General features: G+C 43.7%; 1 pseudogene across 1 annotated transcript; it reads right to left on the bottom strand.

Annotated features, from left to right (window-relative positions):
• Positions 1 to 18,697: 18,697 nt before the first annotated feature.
• On the bottom strand, positions 18,698 to 21,392 carry LOC311108503 (protein c-Fos-like; annotated as a pseudogene). Its single transcript has 4 exons — positions 21,231 to 21,392; positions 20,138 to 20,392; positions 19,667 to 19,774; positions 18,698 to 19,486 (listed from the first exon to the last, which is right to left on the bottom strand). The product of its transcript is annotated as a protein c-Fos-like (transcript).
• Between the last annotated feature and the right edge of the window lie 484 nt (positions 21,393 to 21,876).

Raw genomic sequence — 21,876 nt, 5'->3', positions numbered from 1 at the left:
CCAACAACCACGTAAAACATTGTGAAGCCAGGCAATGTAAACTCTAATAACACACTCTAATAAAACACTAATAACACACTGGTTATGTCACAAGGAGCAGACACAACTTTTTACAGATCATTTTGATAAAGATGATGATAAATGACTAGGCTACGTACTCACAAGTTGGACTGCAATCCCCTTCTACCAACGGTGGAGCAGTGTTTTGGACACTGTAAAAACATACGCATACTAGTTATTTTAACTCATATACCCTCTGTTTAAAAAAATAGAAGAAACATGCTTCAGATATATATAATATGAACTTTCTAAATGATGAAAATGCTGGTGATAAGGAGGAGGAAGAGGGATGACGAGGATGATAATACTTTATCATCATAAACATATAATCGAGTTAACTGCCGTGCGCGTGGCCGTGAGTTTCCATATAGCCCCCTGCAACTTCAAATGCAGAAACGGAAATGTCAGCCCTGTCTGTGTGACACATCCCAAGACGACACATGTCTGAAGTGTAAACTGGAGCGGGCTGCTAGTCTGCAACTGTAGCCTACAATGCAATGAGAAAACAATACCGTGCATTTCACAATACTTTTTTTTTCTTCCAACACAAATAAAATCACCAAGAAACCTAAAAACAAAACGTTCTCCCGTCCTACGAAAGAATGTCTTTCGATTCCACTTTCTATTCTAAATAAAGGCTGATAGCCCGCAATGTTGCGTGTATAACAGACTTACGTAACTTTGAACTTGGCAGCGGGGACTGCTTGTGGTTGACATTAACTTCCACCGCCTCCTTACATTGTAACATTCTAGAATGTATTCTATTGTAGGGTTCAAGGCGAGCTGCACACGATATTCATTCTCTACCTTGTACCGTTTGATAAATAGGTTGTTAACAATATAACAACAAAGAGTTATTGTGCAAAATCCATGAGAAAAAAGTTACAATAGAAGTGCTCTTATAATGCGTCTTGTCTAGTGCATTACACTATTGCAAGCTGAAACTAGTCAAATAGCCTTGTAAAATAATACAATTGTGAAACCGATTACGAAACCCATAAAAACATAACTTAAAACGTATTAGAAAAAGTTTAAAATGTCTAAAAATGTCTAAACAGTTAATCGAGTTAGTCTACGTTTAATAGCCTAAGCCAGAAATGATAACTTAATAGGTTAATTTACCTGTATTAGTTCCAAAATCCGTGGTGATATAATGTGTCTGTAACTTGTGAATCGGATGTAGGTTTTGATACTAAAAGTCGTTGCGTCAGCCAGTTTAAATAGTGATCGGTATCTGGGAGGGTTCGGGAATGCGGAACTTGCTGTCCCAGACGTGAGCATGGATAGAAATACAGGCAGGCCTGAATAAAACGTTCCACCCCTAGCAACCAAAAAACACACACAACATTCTGATGTGAGGAAACTTTCAGCTGCCTGTGTTGGAAACTGGAGAGACCCAGTGCATCCACGCCAAGTTGTGGTTATAAACATACATGTATTATTTATTTATAAATATAAATATGACATGCATTGCCAAAGAAAGTGATTTTGGAGTGTGTGTGTGTGTGTGTGTGTGTGTGTGTGAGTGTGTGCGTGCCTGTGTGTGTGTGTGCTAGAGAGAAGGAGAGCGAGAGAGAGACGCATATCCCCAAGAACTACCGTGGGATATGCGTCAACAGCAAACTTGGGAATATCCTCTGCATTATTATTAACAGCAGACTAGTTCATTTCCTCAGTGAAAACAATGTACTGAGCAAATGTCAAATTGGCTTTTCACCAAATTACCTTATGACACCCTGCACACCCGAATTGACAAACAAACAAACCAAAACAAAGGCAAAGTCTTCTCAATGGGGTCCTGAGTGGGTTGGGAGAGAGAGAGAGAGAGAGAGAGAGAGAGAGAGAGAGAGAGAGAGAGAGAGAGAGAGAGAGAGAGAGAGAAGGAGAGAGAGAGAGAGAGAGAGAGAGAGAGAGAGAGAGAGAGACAGACAGACAGAGGGAGAGAGGGAGAGAGAGAGAGAGAGACAGAGACAGACAGACAGAGGGGGAGAGAGAGAGAGACAGACAGAGACAGACAGACAGAGAGAGAGAGAGACAGAGACAGTCTCTGTCTCTCTCTCTGTCTGTCTGTCTGTCTGTCTGCCTGCCTGCCTGTCTGTCTGTCTGTCTGTCTGTCTGTCTGTCTGTCTGTCTGTCTGTCTGTCTGTCTGTCTGTCTGTCTGTCTGTCTGTCTGTCTGCCTGTCTGTCTGTCTGTCTGTCTGTCTGTCTGTCTGTCTGCCTGCCTGCCTGCCTGCCTGCCTGCCTGCCTGCCTGCCTGCCTGCCTGCCTGCCTGCCTGCTTGTCTGCCTGCCTGCCTGTCTGTCTGTCTGTCTGTCTGTCTGTCTGGACAAAGACTTTCAACAGATCCCCTGCTCGATATGAGGCGGAGGAGGGAGGCAGTCCAGCCAGAGATGGCAATCAGTAGAGGAACACACATGGTCCGTGTGCCTAGTTGGCTCTGTGGGGTCTCACTGGAGAGCAGGCCTACAGTGCAACAATAACCAATAACCTTGCATAATGACATTTCTGTGAAAATATACTACTTTGAGCATGATGAAGTCCCAAAAATTCCACCAGTTAATATACATTATTTGTTTAATCTAAATAGAGACGAATCAAAGTAATATGAACCGGTGTTATTGATCAGATTCCCATTGTTTATATTACAGTGCCGAGAGATTCTCTCATCTCTTGCAAAACCAGAAACATTACTGGAACCACTTTCATTCCATTAGGAAAATCAGCTGAGGAATCAGACCTGAAAAAAAGATTACGTTAAAAAATCAGTGTTTAAATGTTGCGTTTCCTTTGCCCACTTTAGAAGCGTTGGATCTTGATAGCTTCCTGCACTATGATCAAGGCTGGCGTGCGGGATTGCATTTGGTATCATTCCTCAGGCTGCGTGTGAAATGACACCCTATCCCCTACCTCCCTCAAACTCAACTCTGGACCAACTCAGGCTCTAGTTTAGTCTTGATTATTGTCCAGTTGTGTGTTCGAGTGCTGCAAAGAAAGGCCTTGTTAAGCTGCAGCTGGCCCAGAACAGAGCGGCACGTCTTGCTCTTCATTGTAATCAGAGGGCTAACATTAATACTATGCATGCCAGTCTGTCTTGGCTAAGAGTTGAGGAGAGACTGACTGCATCGCTTCTTGTTTTTATAAGAAACATTGATGTGTTGAAAATCCCAAATTGTTTGCATAGCCAACTTACACACAGCTCTGACACACACACTTACCCCACCAGACATGCCACCAGGGGTCTTTTCACAGTCCCCAAATCCAGAACAAATTCAAGAAAGCGTACAGTATTGTATAGAGCCATTATTGCATGGAACTCCGTTCCATCTCATATTGCTCAAATAAACAGCAAACCTGGTTTTTCAAAAAACAGCTAAAGCAACACCTCACGGCACAACGCCTCTCCCCTATTTGACCTAGATAGTTTGTGTGTATGTATTGAGATGTAGGCTACGTGTGCCTTTAAAAAAACAAACAATGTTTTATGTAGTTCTTTCCTTGAGCTGTTCTTGTCTATTAATGTTCTGTATTATGTCATGTTTCATGTTTTGTGTGGACCCCGGGAAGATTAGCTGCTGCTTTCGCAACAGCTAATGGGGATCCTAATAAAATACCCAAATACCAGTTCCACCGCATTTTTTCATTGTTCCCCTCTAATCAGGGACTGATTTAGACCTGGGACACCAGGTGGGTACAATTAATGATCAGGTAGAACAGAAAAACCAGCAGACTCCAGACCTCGTAGGGTCAGAGTTGAATACCCCTACCCCTAAATAGTGCTTAAACTCCTGCCCTACACTACTTTTAACCAGGGCCCATAGGGTAGCAGTGCACTATATAGGGAATAGGGTGCCATTCTCTGGTCTAAAGTAGTGCACTATATAGGGAATAGGGTGCCATTCTCTGGTCTAAAGTAGTGCACTATATAGGGAATAGGGTGCCATTCTCTGGTCTAAAGTAGTGCACTATATAGGGAATAGGGTGCCATTTGGGAAGCAGACTCATGTTGAAAATACTTTACATTTTATGACCAAAAGATGGATGGAGGGGGGGGGGGGGCTGAACGGGTGGTTCTGCAGCAAGGCCTATAGCCCAAATTCATAAAGCTTTTCATTCCGTGTGGGTGGGAGTGTAGCATCAAGATAAGAAACAGTGAAAGTGAAAATGTAATTTTCCTTCAGGAACTGTATCCTTATTATTCAGTGTCTTTTAATTTACATACATTTATAAAAATATTCGCTCAAACATTCTACTGAATGTCGTTATTATACAGTATTTACTAAAACGTGTAATAGTTCCAAGTTTATGTCCAAGGTATGTTTCCCCTGCCAGTCACACTCAAAGAACAAATGCGTCAGCGCAGGATATGGTACTCCTGCAAGCTGCGTTAATGCAAAAACAGCCATGGCAAAGATTCAATATGGTCGACTATCTCTGTATAATCCTGTGGGGAAATACCCTGTAACACACACCTCCAGTCCAGACACTTCTCTTCTCTGACTCACTTGTCTGTCTATCGTATCGTCAGACGGACGGACATCATAATAATCCTTGCTTCCTTTTTCTCCCCTTAAAATAAATCCCAGACAGTCTGTCAATCACGTCAACACATCTGTCTGTCTTCACACATAAGGATGAGTCCTCACGGACATTTTTTATTTCAGTCTCTGGCTGCACTATTAACAGCAGTTCCATATCTGACCATTGTTAGAAGGGCATGATGACAAATATCCAAATATAATATCATATTAAGGAACTGAGACTAAGTGTTGGATAACAGTAGTCCAAATTAATTAATTTAATTAATTTAATTAACTTAATTTGACACATTAAAGGACAGAAATATAGTGTTCCGAATAAATGCAAAAAAAATTATCTAACTTTAGCCACCCGTCCCTCCTCAAACATGTTTGGTGCATGACGCCCCTGATCAGCGTCTATTCATCGGGTTAGATAGCTGCAGTACTGGAGAAACAGACGGCCATGTTTCTCCAATCCACCTATGCCTATAAGTCTCCTAACAGTCAACTGATGCGTTGATTTAATGTGGGGGCCATAAAGATGTCCTCTGAGGTGTAACTGGGATACGGAACAGTTTTACATGTAGCTTAACGACAACAAAGACATTCTAGTATATTGCTGTGCCTATTACTCTGTGCTTACGATCATCTGATTCCACACACAAACTAATTCCACCAACAGCACAAGGTTGCTTTCCCCCCCCCTTCCATGTTCTCAGAGCTGTGGCGTCACCCGCGTCGGGTGACGATGCCTTCCAAACTCACATGACGTTGATTTATCCCTGTAAATATAGCACATCCTTAGGAAATATCACAGAGAGGGGATAGGAGACTGATCATGAGGAATAGGAGGGTGAGATCATGCCCTTAGGGTAAATGGGCACACTATTCCAGCAAGATAGGACTGTATGTAAGACGAGTATAAAACTATTCAGAGACCTGTATGGAATTACAGGTGCATTATGTAACATTAACATTTCCACCTGGAAATGTCTTTGAAATATTTGAAAATAAATAGTACATAGGAAACTGTTTCAAATATGCTTTATTATGAAGCATAGCTATTCATTGTATACAAATGTAGGCCTACATATTGTTTTGTGGGCTCCTTTTAACATAAAAGACAGCATGCAACATACAAACAATATAACAGGAGTATTACATCAGGTTTTCACTGTATGAGTTAAAACAAAATGGATACATAACTATACAGGATACTGTATCGTATGGAAGGATAATATAGAAACCTGTCTGTGGCCTGGTCCCAAACCTGTCATTGGCCCCATCCCAAACCTGTCATTGGCCCCATCCCAAACCTGTCTGTGGCCTGGTCCCAAACCTGTCATTGGCCCCATCCCACACCTGTCTGTGGCCTGGTCCCAAACATGTCTGTGGCCTGGTCCCAAACCTGTCTATGGCCTGGTCCCAAACATGTCTGTGGCCTGGTCCCAAACCTGTCTGTGGCCTGGTCCCAAACATGTCTGTGGCCTGGTCCCAAACCTGTCTGTGGCCTGGTCCCAAACCTGTCTGTGGCCTGGTCCCAAACATGTCTGTGGCCTGGTCCCAAACCTGTCTGTGGCCTGGTCCCAAACCTGTCTGTGGCCTGGTCCCAAACATGTCTGTGGCCTGGTCCCAAACCTGTCTGTGGCCTGGTCCCAAACCTGTCATTGGCCCCATCCCAAACCTGTCTGTGGCCTGGTCCCAAACCTGTCATTGGCCCCATCCCAAACCTGTTATAGGCCTGGTCCCAAACCTGTCATTGGCCCCATCCGAAACCTGTCTGTGGCCTGGTCCCACACCTGTCTGTGGCCTGGTCCCAAACCTGTCATTGGCCCCATCCCAAACCTGTCTGTGGCCTGGTCCCAAACCTGTCATTGGCCCCATCCCAAACCTGTTATAGGCCTGGTCCCAAACCTGTCATTGGCCCCATCCCAAACCTGTCATTGGCCCCATCCCAAACCTGTCTGTGGCCTGGTCCCAAACCTGTCATTGGCCCCATCCCAAACCTGTTATAGGCCTGGTCCCAAACCTGTCATTGGGCCCATCCCAAACCTGTCTGTGGCCTGGTCCCAAACCTGTCATTGGCCCCATCCCAAACCTGTTATAGGCCTGGTCCCAAACCTGTCATTGGGCCCATCCCAAACCTGTCTGTGGCCTGGTCCCAAACCTGTCATTGGCCCCATCCCAAACCTGTTATAGGCCTGGTCCCAAACCTGTCATTGGCCCCATCCCAAACTTGTCATTGGCCCCATCCCAAACCTGTCTGTGGCCTGGTCCCAAACCTGTCATTGGCCCCATCGTAAAACGGTCTGTGACCTGGTCTGAAATCTGTCATTGGCCCCATCCCAATCCTGTCTGTAACCTGGTCCCAAACCTGTCATTGGCCCCATCCAAAATCTGTCATTGGGCCCATCCCAAATCTGTCTGTGGCCTGGTCCCAAAGCTGTCATTGGCCCCATCCCAAACCTGTTTGTGGCCTAGTCCCAAACCTGTCATTGGCCCTATCCCAAACCTGTCAGTGGCCCCATCCCAAACCTGTCATTGGTCCCGTCACAAATATGTAATTGGCCCCATCCCAAACCTGCAATTGACCCCATCCTAAACCTGTCATTGGCCCCATCCCAAACCTGTTTGTGGCCTGGTCCCAAACCTGTTATTGGTCCCATCCCAAACCTGTCTGTGGCCCCATCCCAAAGCTGTAATTGGCCCCATCCCAAACCTGTCATTGGCCCCATCCCAAACCTGTCTGTGGCCTTTTCCCAAACCTGTCATTGGCCCCATCCCAAACCTGTAATTGGCCTGGTACCAAACCTGTCATTGGTCCCATCCAAACCTGTCTGTGGCTTGGTCCCAAATCTATCATTCGCCCCATCCTAAATCTGTCATTGGCCCCATCCCAAGCCTGTCTGTGGCCTGGTACCAAACCTGTCATTGGCCCCATCCCAAACCTGTCATTGGCCCCATCCCAAACCTGTCTGTGGCCTGGTCCCAAACCTGTTGATGGCCTCATCCCAAATCTGTCATTGGCCTCATCCCAAATCTGTCATTGGCCCCATCCAATGTTCCCTCTACAGTGGCTTGTGAAAGTATTCACCCCCCTTGGCATTTTTCCTAATTTGTTGCCTTACAACCTGGAATTAAAATGGATTTTTGGGGGGGGTTGTATCATTTGATTTACACAACATGCGTACCACTTCGAAGATGCAAAATATTTTTTTGTGTGAAATAAACAAGAAATAAGACAAAAAATAGAAAACCTGAGCGTGCATAACTATTCACCCCCCAAAGTCAATCCTTTGTGGAGCCACCTTTTGCAGCAATTACAGCTGCAAGTCTCTTGGGGTATGTCTCTATAAGCTTGGCACATCTAGCCACTGGGATTTTTGCCCATTCTTCAAGGCAAAACTGCTCCAGCTCCTTCAAGTTGGATGGGTTCCGCTGGTGTACAGCAATCTTTAAGTCATACCACAGATTCTCAATTGGATTGAGGTCTGGGCTTTGACTAGGCCATTCCAAGACATTTAAATGTTTCCCTTTAAACTACTCAAGTTTTGCTCTCAAGCAGTATGCTTAGGGTCATTGTCCTGCTGGAAGGTGAACCTCCGTCCCAGTCTCAAATCTCTGGAAGACTGAAACAGGTTTCCCTCAAGAATTTCCCTGTATTTAGCGCCATCCATCATTCCTTCAATTCTGACCAGTTTCCCAGTCCCTGCCAATGAAAAACATGGGATGGTGTTCTCGGGGTGATGAGAGGTGTTGGGTTTGCGCCAGACATAGCGTTTTCCTTGATGGCCAAAAAGCTCAATTTTTGTCTCATCTGACCAGAGTACCTTCTTCCATATGTTTGGGGAGTCTCCCACATGCCTTTTGGCGAACACCAAACGTGTTTGCTTATTTTTTTCTTTAAGCAATGGCTTTTTTCTGCCCAGCTCTGTTGAGTGTACGGCTTAAAGTGGTCCTATGGACAGATACTCCAATCTCCGCTGTGGAGCTTTGCAGCTCCTTCAGGGTTATCTTTGGTCTCTTTGTTGCCTCTCTGATTAATACCCTCCTTGCCTGGTCTGTGAGTTTTGGTGGGCGGCCCTCTCTTGGCAGGTTTGTTGTTGTGCCATATTCTTTCCATTTTTTAATTATGGATTTAATGGTGCTCCGTGGGATGTTCAAAGTTTCAGATATTTTTTTATAACCCAACCCTGATCTGTACTTCTCCACAACTTTGTCCCTGACCTGTTTGGAGAGCTCCTTGGTCTTCATAGTGCCACTTGCTTGGTGGTGCCCCTTGAGTAGTGGTGTTGCAGCCTCTGGGGCCTTTCAGAACAGGTGTATATATACTGAGATCATGTGACAGATCATGTGACACTTATATTGCACACAGGTGGACTTTATTGAACTAATTATGTGACTTCTGAAGGTAATTGGTTGCACCAGATCTTATTTAGAGGCTTCATAGCAAAGGGGGTGAATACATAAGCACGCACCACTTTTCAGTTATTTATTTTTTAGAATTTTTTGAAATAAAAGTTATTTTTTAAATTTCACTTCACCAATTTGGACTATTTTGTGTATGTCCATTAAATTAAATCCAAATAAAAATCAATTTAAATGACAGGTTGTAATGCAACAAAATAGGAAAAATGCAAAGGGGGATGAATACTTTTGCAAGGCACTATAAGCTGCGCCTGAGACTGACGTGCAGCTCCTATGGACTGCTATGCAGAAATATCAGCCCACAGAGAGAAGCAAGAGATTGAACTTCACTCAACATTCTAGAGCAGTGGTCACCAACCGGTCGATAGCGATCGACTGGTTGATCTCCAAGGCATTCCTAGTCAATGGCCAAACATTTCTGTAAAAAACCCAACGATAAAGCCTTGTGTTCCTATTTGTTTTATTTGTCTTGGGCTGTTGGCGGGAGGTGCACCTGATTCAGTTGCCCTGCGCGCCGGGAAGGCGAACTGTTGCCATTTTTGAACATTTCAAGTGTACAAACTCTGCCTTCCCGGCGGGCCCAGAGAGCGAATCAAGTGCACTATGGGCCTACCGCTGGCCAATCGGATGGCTCAGATGACCGTGTCTGCAGTAACGTAGCAGGAGTAAAAGAAAGCTACAGCAAAGTTGATACTGTGAGATGATGATAGAACAGCTATTTCCATGTTAAAATATTATGGGATGCATTTTCTCCATTGGTTTTTATAGTAGGCCACACTGGTAGGCCTACATTATGATCAAATAGCCACAGTAGCCTACTTGACCACTGTTAAAACTGTAAGTTAAAATGGGTACAGCCTCAGTGTTCACAGGAAACAGCCTCAGTGTTCACAGTAAACAGCCTCAGTGTTCACAGGAAACAGCCTCAGTGTTCACAGTAAACAGCCTCAGTGTTCACAGGAAACAGCCTCAGTGTTCACAGGAAACAGCCTCAGTGTTCACAGGAAACAGCCTCAGTGTTCACAGTAAACAGCCTCAGTGTTCACAGTAAACAGCCTCAGTGTTCACAGGAAACAGCCTCAGTGTTCACAGGAAACAGCCTCAGTGTTCACAGTAAACAGCCTCAGTGTTCACAGGAAACAGCCTCAGTGTTCACAGTAAACAGCCTCAGTGTTCACAGGAAACAGCCTCAGTGTTCACAGGAAACAGCCTCAGTGTTCACAGTAAACAGCCTCAGTGTTCACAGTAAACAGCCTCAGTGTTCACAGTAAACAGCCTCAGTGTTCACAGTAAACGTGCGCTGGAAGTTGCACGGAACTTTCACAATGTTCAAGTTTGCACTCAGGACCTGACATTTGCTCAGTGCCTGAAAAAAATTTGAGGGAACATTGGCCCAATCCCAAACCTCTCTGTTGCCTGGTACCAAACCTGTCATTGGCCCCCTCCCAAACCTGTCATTGGCTCCATCTGTGGTGAATGATGGACGGAGTCAGGCGCAGTAGTAAAATAACCGGATGCAGAATTGATTCCTTCCAGACATACAATGCGCCTACGACGGCAATCGAAACAGGTACAGGGGAAACAATCCTCCCTGACCAAACACAGTCTCAGAAAATACAATAAATGTAATGACACAGGGGAAAATCAACCCTGGCAAAATAAATGAGAGAGTATCTCAACCGAGCTACTCTCCTCCCACATAGAACAATCACTCACAAAGACAAGGGGGCAGAGGGAACACTTATACACAGACTAATTAGGGGAATGTGCACCAGGTGTGTGTGATTGACAAGACAAGACAAGTGGAGTGATGAGAATGGGATCGGCAGTAGCTAGAACTCCGGTGACGACGAACGCCAAAACCTGCCCGAACCAGGAGGGGAGGCAGCCTCGGCGGAAGTCGTGACACCATCCCAAACCTGTGTGTGGCCCTATCCCAAATCTTTCTGTGGCCCCATCCCAAATCTGTCATTCAAAACCTGTCATCCCAAACCTGTCATTGGTCCCATCCCAAACCTGTCATTGGCCCCATCCCAAACCTGTCATTGGCCCCATCCCAAACCTGTCATTGGCCCCATCCCAAACCTGTCTGTGGCCTTTTCCCAAACCTGTCATTGGCCCCATCCCAAACCTGTTATTAGCCCTATCCCAAACCTGTCATTGGCCCCATCCCAAACCTGTCATTGGTCCCATCCCAAACCTGTTATTAGCCCCATCCCAAACCTGTTATTAGCCCCATCCCAAACCTGTTATTGGCCCCATCCCAAACCTGTTATTGGCCCCATCCCAAACCTGTCATTGGCCCCATCCCAAACCTGTCATTGGCCCCATCCCAAACCTGTCATTGGCCCCATCCCAAACCTGTCATTGGTCCCATCCCAAACCTGTTATTAGCCCCATCCCAAACCTGTTATTGGCCCCATCCCAAACCTGTCATTGGCCCCATCCCAAACCTGTCATTGGCCCCATCCCAAACCTGTCATTGGCCCCATCCCAAACCTGTTATTGGCCCCATCCCAAACCTATGAAACCTTTTCCACTTAGCTTCACTCCTCACTCCACTCTTTTAAAGGAAGGCTGTGCATTTGGGTTTATCTGTGGGATATGTGTAAACAACTCAAGAGGGAAGAAGAAAGGTTGTATACTATTAGGCCTACTTTAAGAGTAGGTATTGTAATAGTAAGTACATAGAATATACACTGAGTGTACAAAACATTAGGAACACCTTCCTAATATTGAGTTTTACCCTCTTTTGCTCTCAGAACAGCCTCAATTCATCAGGGCAAGGTGTTGAACGCGTTCCACAGGGATGCTTGCCCATGTTGACTCCAATGCTTCCCACAGATGTGCCAAGTTGGCTGGATGTCCTTTGGGTGGTGGACCATTTCTGATACACACGGGAAACTGTTGAGCGTGAAAAACCCTGCAGCATTGCAGTTCTTGACACCCTCAAATCGGTGCGCCTGGCACCCACTACCATACGCCTTTCAAAGGCACAACCTCTTAGACGTAAAGTCCCCTGTTTTGGGGACCTGCGTGGTTCTGTTACCGGTTCCAACTGACATTTTCTCTTATAAATTGATATGTGGACACCTTAGATCGAAATGGCTTGCATTGAGCGGTAGCCCTGAGTCTCACGGACACAGAAGTATGTATCTTCTGCCTGTGTGATGCAGGATGTGAAATCTGACACCGCTTGAAGCTGGGATGTCCCTCCTACCATTTCATTCGCTCATCGGACTGTCCATCAACTCCTGGCTGAACCCTACGTCACAGACACTAACAACGCATATACCTGGAATCCTGACATCGTAACGCAGCAGGAGAGAGTGGTTTAGTCGCTGTAGAACATTCAGAGATCCATTTATATCCAGTAATCTAAAATGTTCCGTTCAGGAAGCCGACACACACAAGCCTAAGATCACCATGCGCAATGCCGAGCGTCGGCTGGAGTGGTGTAAAGCTCGCCAGCATTGGACTCTGGAGCAGTGGAAACGTGTTCTCTGGAGTGATGAATCACGCTTCACCATCTGGCAGTCCGACGGACGAATCTGGGTTTGGTGGATGCCAGGAGAACGCTACCTGCCACAATGCATTGTGCCAACTGTAAAGTTTGGTGGAGGAGGAATAATGGTCTAGAGCTGTTTTTCATGGTTCGGGCTAGGCCTCTTAGTTCCAGTGAAGGAAAATCTTAACGCTACAGTAAACAATGACATTCTTGTCGATTCTGTGTTTCCAACTTTGTGGCAACAGTGTGGGGAAGGCCCTTTCCTGTTTCAGCATGACAATGCCCCCGTGCACAAAGCGAAGTCCATACAGAAATGGTTTGTTGAGATTGGTGTGGAAAAACTTGACTGGCCTGCACAGAGCCCTGACCTCAACCCCATCGATCACCTTTGGGATGAATTGGAACGCCGACTGCGAGCCAGGCCTAATCGCCCAACATCAGTGCCCGACCTCACTAATGCTCTTGTGGCTGAATGGAAGCAAGTCCCCGCAGCAATGTTCCAACATCTAGTGGAAAGCCTTCCCAGAAGAGTGGAGGCTGTTATAGCAGAAAAGGGGGGACCAACTCCATATTAATGCCCATGATTTTGGAATGAGATGCTCGACGAGCAGGTGTCCACATACTTTCGGTCATGTAGTGTATATTTTGTCTTGCCCATTCACCCTCTGAATGGCACACATACACAATCCAAGTCTGTATAGAGTACCACAGTATGAGTCATAATACCCATAAAACCTGCAGTCGAACAAGGAAATGGTTCCAACCGTTTTTCCACCATTCATTTTTCCCATTGGGGATTTTAGAAACACTTAAAATAAGGGCTGTGTTTCTTGTAGGCTTACCCTGGCGTGATGTATTGATAACCGTGTAAATCTATCATGGACAAGGTGACTTTTATCAATATATTGGCCTGTATTTGACTCCCAGAAATGAAATGTTAATTAGCTGCTAATGTTGCTATCATAAAGAACTACAAATGCCATGATGATCTGGACGAGACTGCCGAATTGAGGCAAAGGTAAGAATCACTGGATTAACTATCTAATGTTAGCTAAATTTAGTAATTAATAAATTGGCTACATTTCTTTAAATTGACAATTCTGTGAACTGTCTTAGGCAAGTTTAAAATTATTATTATTATTATTAACATTACCTGTTATCAAAAGGTGTTAGTTAGAGATTACTTGCAGGAGCTGGCAGGGATTTGTAGTTTTGCATGATGTCTACTTTCTTGCTAATTAGCATTTTCGAGTAAATACAGGCCAATATATTGATTAAAGTCTCCTTGTCCTAGAGAGATTTACACTGTTATCAATACATCACCCCAGGATAAGCCTACACGAAACACAGCCCTTATTTTAAGTGTTTCTAAAATCCCCAATGGGAAAAATGAATGGTGGAAAAACGATTGGAACCATTTCCCTGTTTGACCGCTAGGTTTTATGGGTATTATGACATCTCCACTATGGGGCTGTATTGTCTCAAGGCTTAAAAAGCCTTATTTAACCTGTCTCCTCCCCTTCATCTACACTGAATGAGGTGGATTTAACAGGTGACGTCCATAAGGGATCATAGCTTTCACCTACATTCACCTGGTCAGTCAATGGCATGGAAAGAGCAGGTGTTCCTAATGTTTTGTACAGTCAGTGTAATTTGTCAGTTAAGTTTTCAGTGAATATCACCTATCTATTTTGGTTCAGGTTTATACAAGGCCTCCTGAGTAGATAGACCTAACATGCACAGTATGTGAATGGCGATAGAGAATCCCCTTTTTACAGCACCCTCTGCTGCTCACATTTGAGCCTCACTGAATAAGAAAATGCACAAGCTCACTCACACACGCACCCACACACATACACACACACACACACACACACACACACACACACACACATACACACACACACACACACATACACACACACACACACACACACATGCATACACACACACACACACACACACACATACACACACACATACACACACACACACACACACACACATACACACACACATACACACACACACACACACACACACACACACAATGTTATGGCATATAGCCTACCTCATCATCATTTTTAGCAGAGGAAATAAATCTCCAAGCATACAGGGAGATGTTTGCCACTGGAATGGGCATCAATGACGTGATTAACGAAGAAGTCTTGTCACTCTATTGAATAATTGCTCAGGTCAGCAGGATTTCGTGCACAGAATGACAGTCATCTGGCGCAAATACCATTTAGATTTCAGTCTTCTGGTACAAATACCATTTTGATTTGAGCCTTCTAGCACGAATACCAATTTGATTTCAGTCTTCTGGCAAGAATGCCATTTTAATTTCAGTCTTCTGGCACAAATACCATGTTGCTCTAAGTACACATGAATACGCTTTCTTTAATCCTAAAGTAAGCTCCTATGAGATATGATGCTTTCTTTAATCCTAAAGTATGCATAAGAACTGAACCTTGATGTATGTCATCATGCAATGCCGTTTATTGAAGGAGAAGAAGAAGAAGAAGAAGAAGAAGAAGAAGAAGAAGAAGAAGAAGAAGAAGAAGAAGAAGAAGAAGAAGAAGAAGAAGAAGAAGAAGAAGAAGAAGAAGAAGAAGAAGAAGAGGAATGTAGACGCATAATGCAAACTGATTTGAATCAGAAATGTGCATTCCTTTTATTAAGGAAAAAAGTCATGTTATCTTTCTGATGCTGTCTGTAGGCTACATGGCAACGGCCAATTCTGAGGCAATTTTTGAACAGAACAGGCGATTATATTCTAGCATCGAGAATAGAATAGTCATGGTAGGAGCGGGCAGCATGCTGTTCTGCATAGCCAAGAAGATAAACTGATAATAAACGTGCACAGCGTGGCAACTGCCAATGTAACATTCATTTGAAAGAGTACATCTATTAAGATGGAATTCCTGGAGCGAAATACTGTTTGTTTCTCGACAACAACGGATTCCACTCGCTCTTTCTGCCCTGCTTTGTCTTTTTCCGGGAAAATCTTCCAGCTCAAAACCCCGACACTGCTCCATAACGTCTCCATGGAAACAAAACAGCTGAACTCTCCAAATATGGACATGGAAGTGCAACGCAATCGCGTCAGTGCAAACACGTCGTGACGTAAAATACTGCAACGGCACGCTTATAATGCCTAGATGGGATACAGTTTTTGTCAAATTGACGTCAAAATTTGTTTTGTTTTTGCGTTTTAGCTAACCCTAAACCTAACCTAATTCTCCTAACTTGCTACGTTAATTATCCTAACTTGCTACGTTAATTTTCCTAACCGGCTGCCAAAAGAAAATGTTGACTAAAGTTGTATCCCGTCTAGCCTAACCCGGCACGCTTTGTGCTGTGTGCATGTCTGCGTTTGCCTTGACCGTGAGAATACTGGCAAGAGATTTAAGATAATAAATAATGAACGTGATATTTTTGTTTCGCCCTGATTAAAAAGTATGTCCTTGATAACATTAATTTATAAAGTTCAAGACTAGAACAATTTATGGAAAGAGTATTTGACATAGCTGTATTCTTTTCAAAGAAGAAGTCTATCATGGTCTATTCTGGTTCAAATATCATTATACACAACCTAAACAATAGCCTATACATAATAATGCAATTCGTCTCTGGCCAAACAACACCCGTGCCAATATGTCCTCCAAACACCTGCTTCTCGGGCATTATCACTTAAATGTTTTGACCCAGTCATTAATTCTAATCATTCTATTCATTCAACGTTGCTATGCTAAACAAATCATTGGCATGTAGCTAGCTCTAAAAAATGATGGGATCAACAAGGGTTCTTCTAATATCCTCAAAGTTTCCTTGAAGAACCTTAGGGCTGTTGGTACTGAAAAAATGCCTCCAAAAGGTTCTTCCAAGAACCCCATAGGAGGTGGGGTTAATCGAGGAACCTCTTTAGTTCTTGGGGGTTCTTGCAGGAACCTAAATGCCCAACTGAAATATTTTGATTTGAATTTGAGAGACAGCAGGTGTAGGCATTTAACTGGAAAAATGTAAAGATCTCCTCAATTTAAAGTAAGGTTTGTCCCTTGTATGATCTAAATTGATATTGTTTTATGATGATACCATCTATCTTTTCATATTTGTGCAAATCTTTCTAAAACAGAAAATGGACACAATTCAATGGCTATCAATGAACAAAGAGGTAAGAATATGTAGGCTATAAGAATATGCTGAAGGCTAGCTGTATTGGTTGCAGATGACTGAACTGCTCACTTTTGTGTCTGTGTCTGCAGGTATACAGATGAGGAGGCATACAAAGGAATGTGAATTGGTATTGGTATGCAGATCACATTTACCATCCTCCTCCCTTACCTCTTCAATGAATATCCCATAGGCCTCTACATTATGGACAAGGTATGTGTTTGAAAACCATTATCAAAACAGTTTTTTTCATTCACATTCACCACAAAAACCAAGGTATGAATACTGTCGTGTGCGTGTTTTTTTAAATCATCTATATAATTACTATTTTTTGGGATTCACAGACTTCATCCTCCCTACACCTGTGATGAATATAACAGGAAACCTGTTAGATCACCATGCACTGCTAAATCATTCTGGCTATGGATACGGAGAACATCAACACATTAACATCAACACACCGGAGGATATACCCATTGGACTTGGGGCTCTGCTGGGAGTTTACCTCATATTTGTATTTTTTTAATTCTGCTTTGCCACTAAAATCATAATAAACACTGACAACTAAAAATATTGTGTCATTGTTGTTATTGTTAAGCATATTATTAAAAAGGAATCCCAAAATGTTATTTGTGGAACTATTAATGGGGGTTCTTTGAAGATCCTCCTAAAGGATCCTCCTAAAGGATCCTCCAGGAACTTATTCTTTTTAGAGCTATAGCAGAGATTCAATGATGATGAGAGACAACAACTTCAGTAAATAACGATTTCATAAATATCCAATGACCTACATAGGCAACAGCTATTATGGTTGGCAAGTCCGAGCTAACCAAGCTAGTTGGTGATGTTATTAGTGACATTTCTGTTGATGGCACACGAGTGGAAGAACTGTCCATGGTCCTGGCACTGATTAGTGACAGCCAATGCTTGCCTCTTTTTTGTTGTTGGTAGAAAATATGACTTTTTACGGTTTCTATGTTGAAATTATTTGTTTCACGTTAATTCTTGGGCTAGCTAGCCTACTGGCATGGGAGAGATCGCGTTTGTAAAATGATACATTGCTGCACATGTCGTAGAGGCAGACGGGTAGATTTATACAACTCCCAACTGTTGCAAACCAAATAGTAGCAAGGAAAAATAATGTGTAGACGCTTTTTTTCACGAGGGAGATGAAGTTAATGAATTTCCTGCCTGGGCTGCAGGACAGTGGAATTATGACATTAACTATAATCATGGTAGTTGTTGTCCCACAACTCCCGCAAATCAAACAATAAGTATCCAGGATCCAAATAACCAGTTTTATAATTTTATTTGTCTGTGTTCAATTTTTTTTGCATCTTAACCAACAATTAGTCCAAACTTTTAAGGTAAAAAAATAAACTATGTCATAAAATACATCTTGATAAAATACATGGCATTGTGTTTTCATGGAAAACCGGAAAGAAATGTCACCTTACAGTAAAATGATGTCCACATTACTCAAATTGTAATTTCACCTGTTAATAAGACACAATCTGATATCAGTATCCACACAAATCACAGTCTAGTTTTACATTTATATTTAAGGATGGAAAAACAAAGATATAGCACCATTTTCTAATCAAATGGTGCGATTTTGCATGCATTTAATTTTGATAAAAGGACAACAATAGATATCTTCTTCAAGAGAGTGAACAGCCCTCACAGCTGCACCGATACATATGGAAGAAGTTAATACAGTTACAGTCACAGTAACCATTTCATTTGGTGCTAAAGGTTTAACGTTAACAAAACATCATAACAAGCACAACAAAACATCAGGGGGTAGATGAACAGAACATAGCTTTATTGGTTCAATATCAACCTCATGGGGCCAGTTTCCTTAGACACAGATTAAACCTAGTCCTGGACTAAGAAGCACTATCAAAGGAGAATCATCATTGAACACTGCTTTTTAATCTAAGACTGGGCTTAATCTGTGTGTGGGAAACCGACCCTATATGTATACATCCCACCAGTCCCATAACAGTGTCACAAGGTCAACAGTGTGGGAGAGTTCAGATTACCGTTCATCAAATCAGATCTACCACCAGCACCTCCTTTGAGGGTCTCAGAGCTGGAGTTGCAACGCCCGTCCCCGCCAAAGAGTCTATCTCTGAGTAATTCAAACCAAACACAGATCGATAACTGCTACAGGTAGGCCTGTAACTGGAAAGTCATCATCATGGGGGTGCAGAGGGGCTCCAGACTGTTGGCCACCGACTTGTACAGGGTCTCCCAGTCTGAGAGGCAGAAGGGGCCCCCGAGGAGGTCGATGTCGGGTACAGATGGGGCAGTCTCGGGGGCCACAGCCATGTTGAGTTCCAGGCTGGGGACCAGGTCGTCTAGGTCATCCTGGTCGAAATCTAGGTCCTCCATGGGATCTTCCTCAGCGCTGGAGCACAGCAGGATGTTGGAGTTACCCAAGATGGCCGATGCAGAGATGGAGATGCTTGAGGGGACCACAACAGTTTCCATCTCCTGAAACGAGGGAGTGTCGGACACAGTCACTAGTGCTGCATTTCCCTCTGGGAGTTGGAGTTTGTCTGCGTTCTCCAAGATGGAGAGCAGCTGGGGGGAATCCGGAGGGTCCTGGAGCATGCGGTCAATGTCATCGTCGATGTCATCATCAATGTCTTCTTCCACGTTGTCCTCAGCGGCGGCTAGTTTGCAGGCTGGCCGGTGGGCGGATAGGATCTGTTCCAGACTCTCTTTCTCTTTCAGGAGGTGGGCTATCTCTGTCTCCAAGGCCTCTTTGTCCTCTTCAAGTTGATCAGTTTCCTATAAGGAGAGAACCACACATCAATCAATTACCATGTGTATGAAATGACAATTAAAAGAAGATACATGGTCTATTAAGACGTATGGAGAGCCTCAATCACTTGGGGTGAAATCCATTCTGCTAAGCATCTCCACAAGGACATGACAGTTGTCTTTCACATGAGAACAAGGTGCACTTACGGCTTGCAGGGTGTCGGTGAGCTCCCGCCGTCTGTTGCGACACTTGGCTGCGGCGACTTTATTCCTCTCTCTCCTGATCTTCCTCCTCTCATCCTCTTCTGATGTAGCCTGGACCCGTCACAACAAAAGAGAACACTCTAAATGCATAAGGAATCTTGCCATTGCGTCACTTGGCCCTTTAAGGCTAATTCAATATTTGGCAAAGGGTAGCCCTAAAATAGCCTATACACCCTTTAATGCAGCGTCAGAAAATATATCAGGGTTGCCAACTGTAGACTTTCCTTGGCTAAGCTACACATTGAGTGGGTAACAAGTTCAATACCAGACCTATAGAACACTTAATATGTGCATAAGAATGCTGCACCATTAGGCACAGTCTGTCCAGTCACGTGCACGCACGCACATTAGACCATTCAGGACTGCATAGTAGAAATTGTATCGAAATTGTCCATGATATATAACACAGCTTACCTGTTTTTTCCCTTTCTTGCAGGTGGATTGTTCCTTGCTCCCTCCAGCTCTGGAAGACGACTGGGTTGCGCCACGAGCTCTTGTTGGCTTTGCGCGGCTGGAGGGGGAGGCAGATGGGGAGGAGGAGGGGGAGACTGATGCTGAGATGACGGTGGTCGGTTGGACCATCCACTGCAGATCCGAGAAGGCTGAGATTGCGGTCACTGTAGGAACAAAGGGAGACCGCCGTGGATAGTCTGTGTCACCGGAGACATTCTGCAAAAACAACACAAGGAATGTTGAATTGATTGAATCTAATAGACTCCGATGACATGCATGGTTGACCTTTCCAAAAACGGCGTGATGTGCATCAATGATTTGGTTATTGGCGTGACATTTATAGCACAATTGATGGTGTATCTATAGCTAATTCTGTACTAATTTACAACGTTTATAATTAGGGTTTGATGTCACGCAATTTTTATTTTATTTTATTATTCAGGGTAAACCCATTGAGGCCAGGGTTTCATTCACAAGAGTGCCCTGATCACTGTAACACTACTGTAATAAACGACAGTAATAAACGACAGTCCATCTCATGTTGCCAATAATAGCTAAACCAATCATCGTCATCACCAATCATCGTCATCACCGTCTTCATCATGATCACCATCCTCATCATCTATTGGCGTGACGGCAGCAATCAAGTCTTCAATTATCATTTGGTAAACATCGCCTCCTATACCACTCCAGTAATGTCAGGAATTTGAAGGTGATCAGCCAACAGTCTGACCGTGGCATGTAGGTAAGGCCTATATGGGTACCTACTCAATAAGGGCTTTTTCAACATGCCGTAAACATCTGGATAGGCTGTGTGTCGCAGTAACGGAGCTACATATTTTCTATCACGAGCGGTTCACGGTCCAGTAGGCTTATAGGCTGTAGATTCAGAATCACTCTGAATTAATATGCAATAAAAAAATATATAAATGATTGATCTTGCCACAAACTCAATGCAACACAAACATAATGAACATTTCCAAATAATCCTCCAACGCAATTCCATGCACCTTTAAAAAAAAATTAAAAAAATAATAACAACATCCATTCGTACCTGCGACGTGCTGCTGTCTATTGATGATGCGCTCGTGAGTGAGTTTGGAGACCGCTGACTGCACGCGGGTCTGTCTCCGGTAGGCGATGCTGCGCTGTTGCTTCTCGTGCTGCTGCTGGACGAGCTCGAGTCATTGTAGTTTTGGCTCGAGTCTGGATACATGATGATGTGTTCTAAAAAAATATATATATATATATCAATAAAGCATGAAAAACAAATCACTATTCCTCCTATATTTTAAGCTATTATCTACTGTCCTGCTGTTCTATCACCTCTGTGCATCACCTTTTCTGGGTTCTTTCACGTGAATTGTACTTGCTGCAGATAGTGGAGCGCGCCTCCTTTTATAGTGAGCTGGAATTTTATGAATGAAATCTGTGTGGAGAGAACGTACCATTCCACAAAGAGAGAAGGGTTTTGGGGGATAGAATGAACAGGCTTGTTTTATCAATGGAGCAGCAATATTAGCTATACATTTTAACTGAGAGTTGAAAGCAGTCTTAACTGTTATCCAAATTAATTAGGCCCACTATTCAAATATGACCAAAAATGTTTGCAAATTAAGCACCCCCTCTTCAAGAAATGGATACCTACATTTGTAACCACCACCAACATATTAATGAACTACGTCACATCATATAGCAAC

This window comes from Coregonus lavaretus, assembly GCF_964263955.1.
Source record: "Coregonus lavaretus genome assembly, chromosome: 33".
NCBI lineage: Eukaryota > Metazoa > Chordata > Actinopteri > Salmoniformes > Salmonidae > Coregonus > Coregonus lavaretus.
This window is presented reverse-complemented; position numbering and strand designations above follow the sequence as displayed.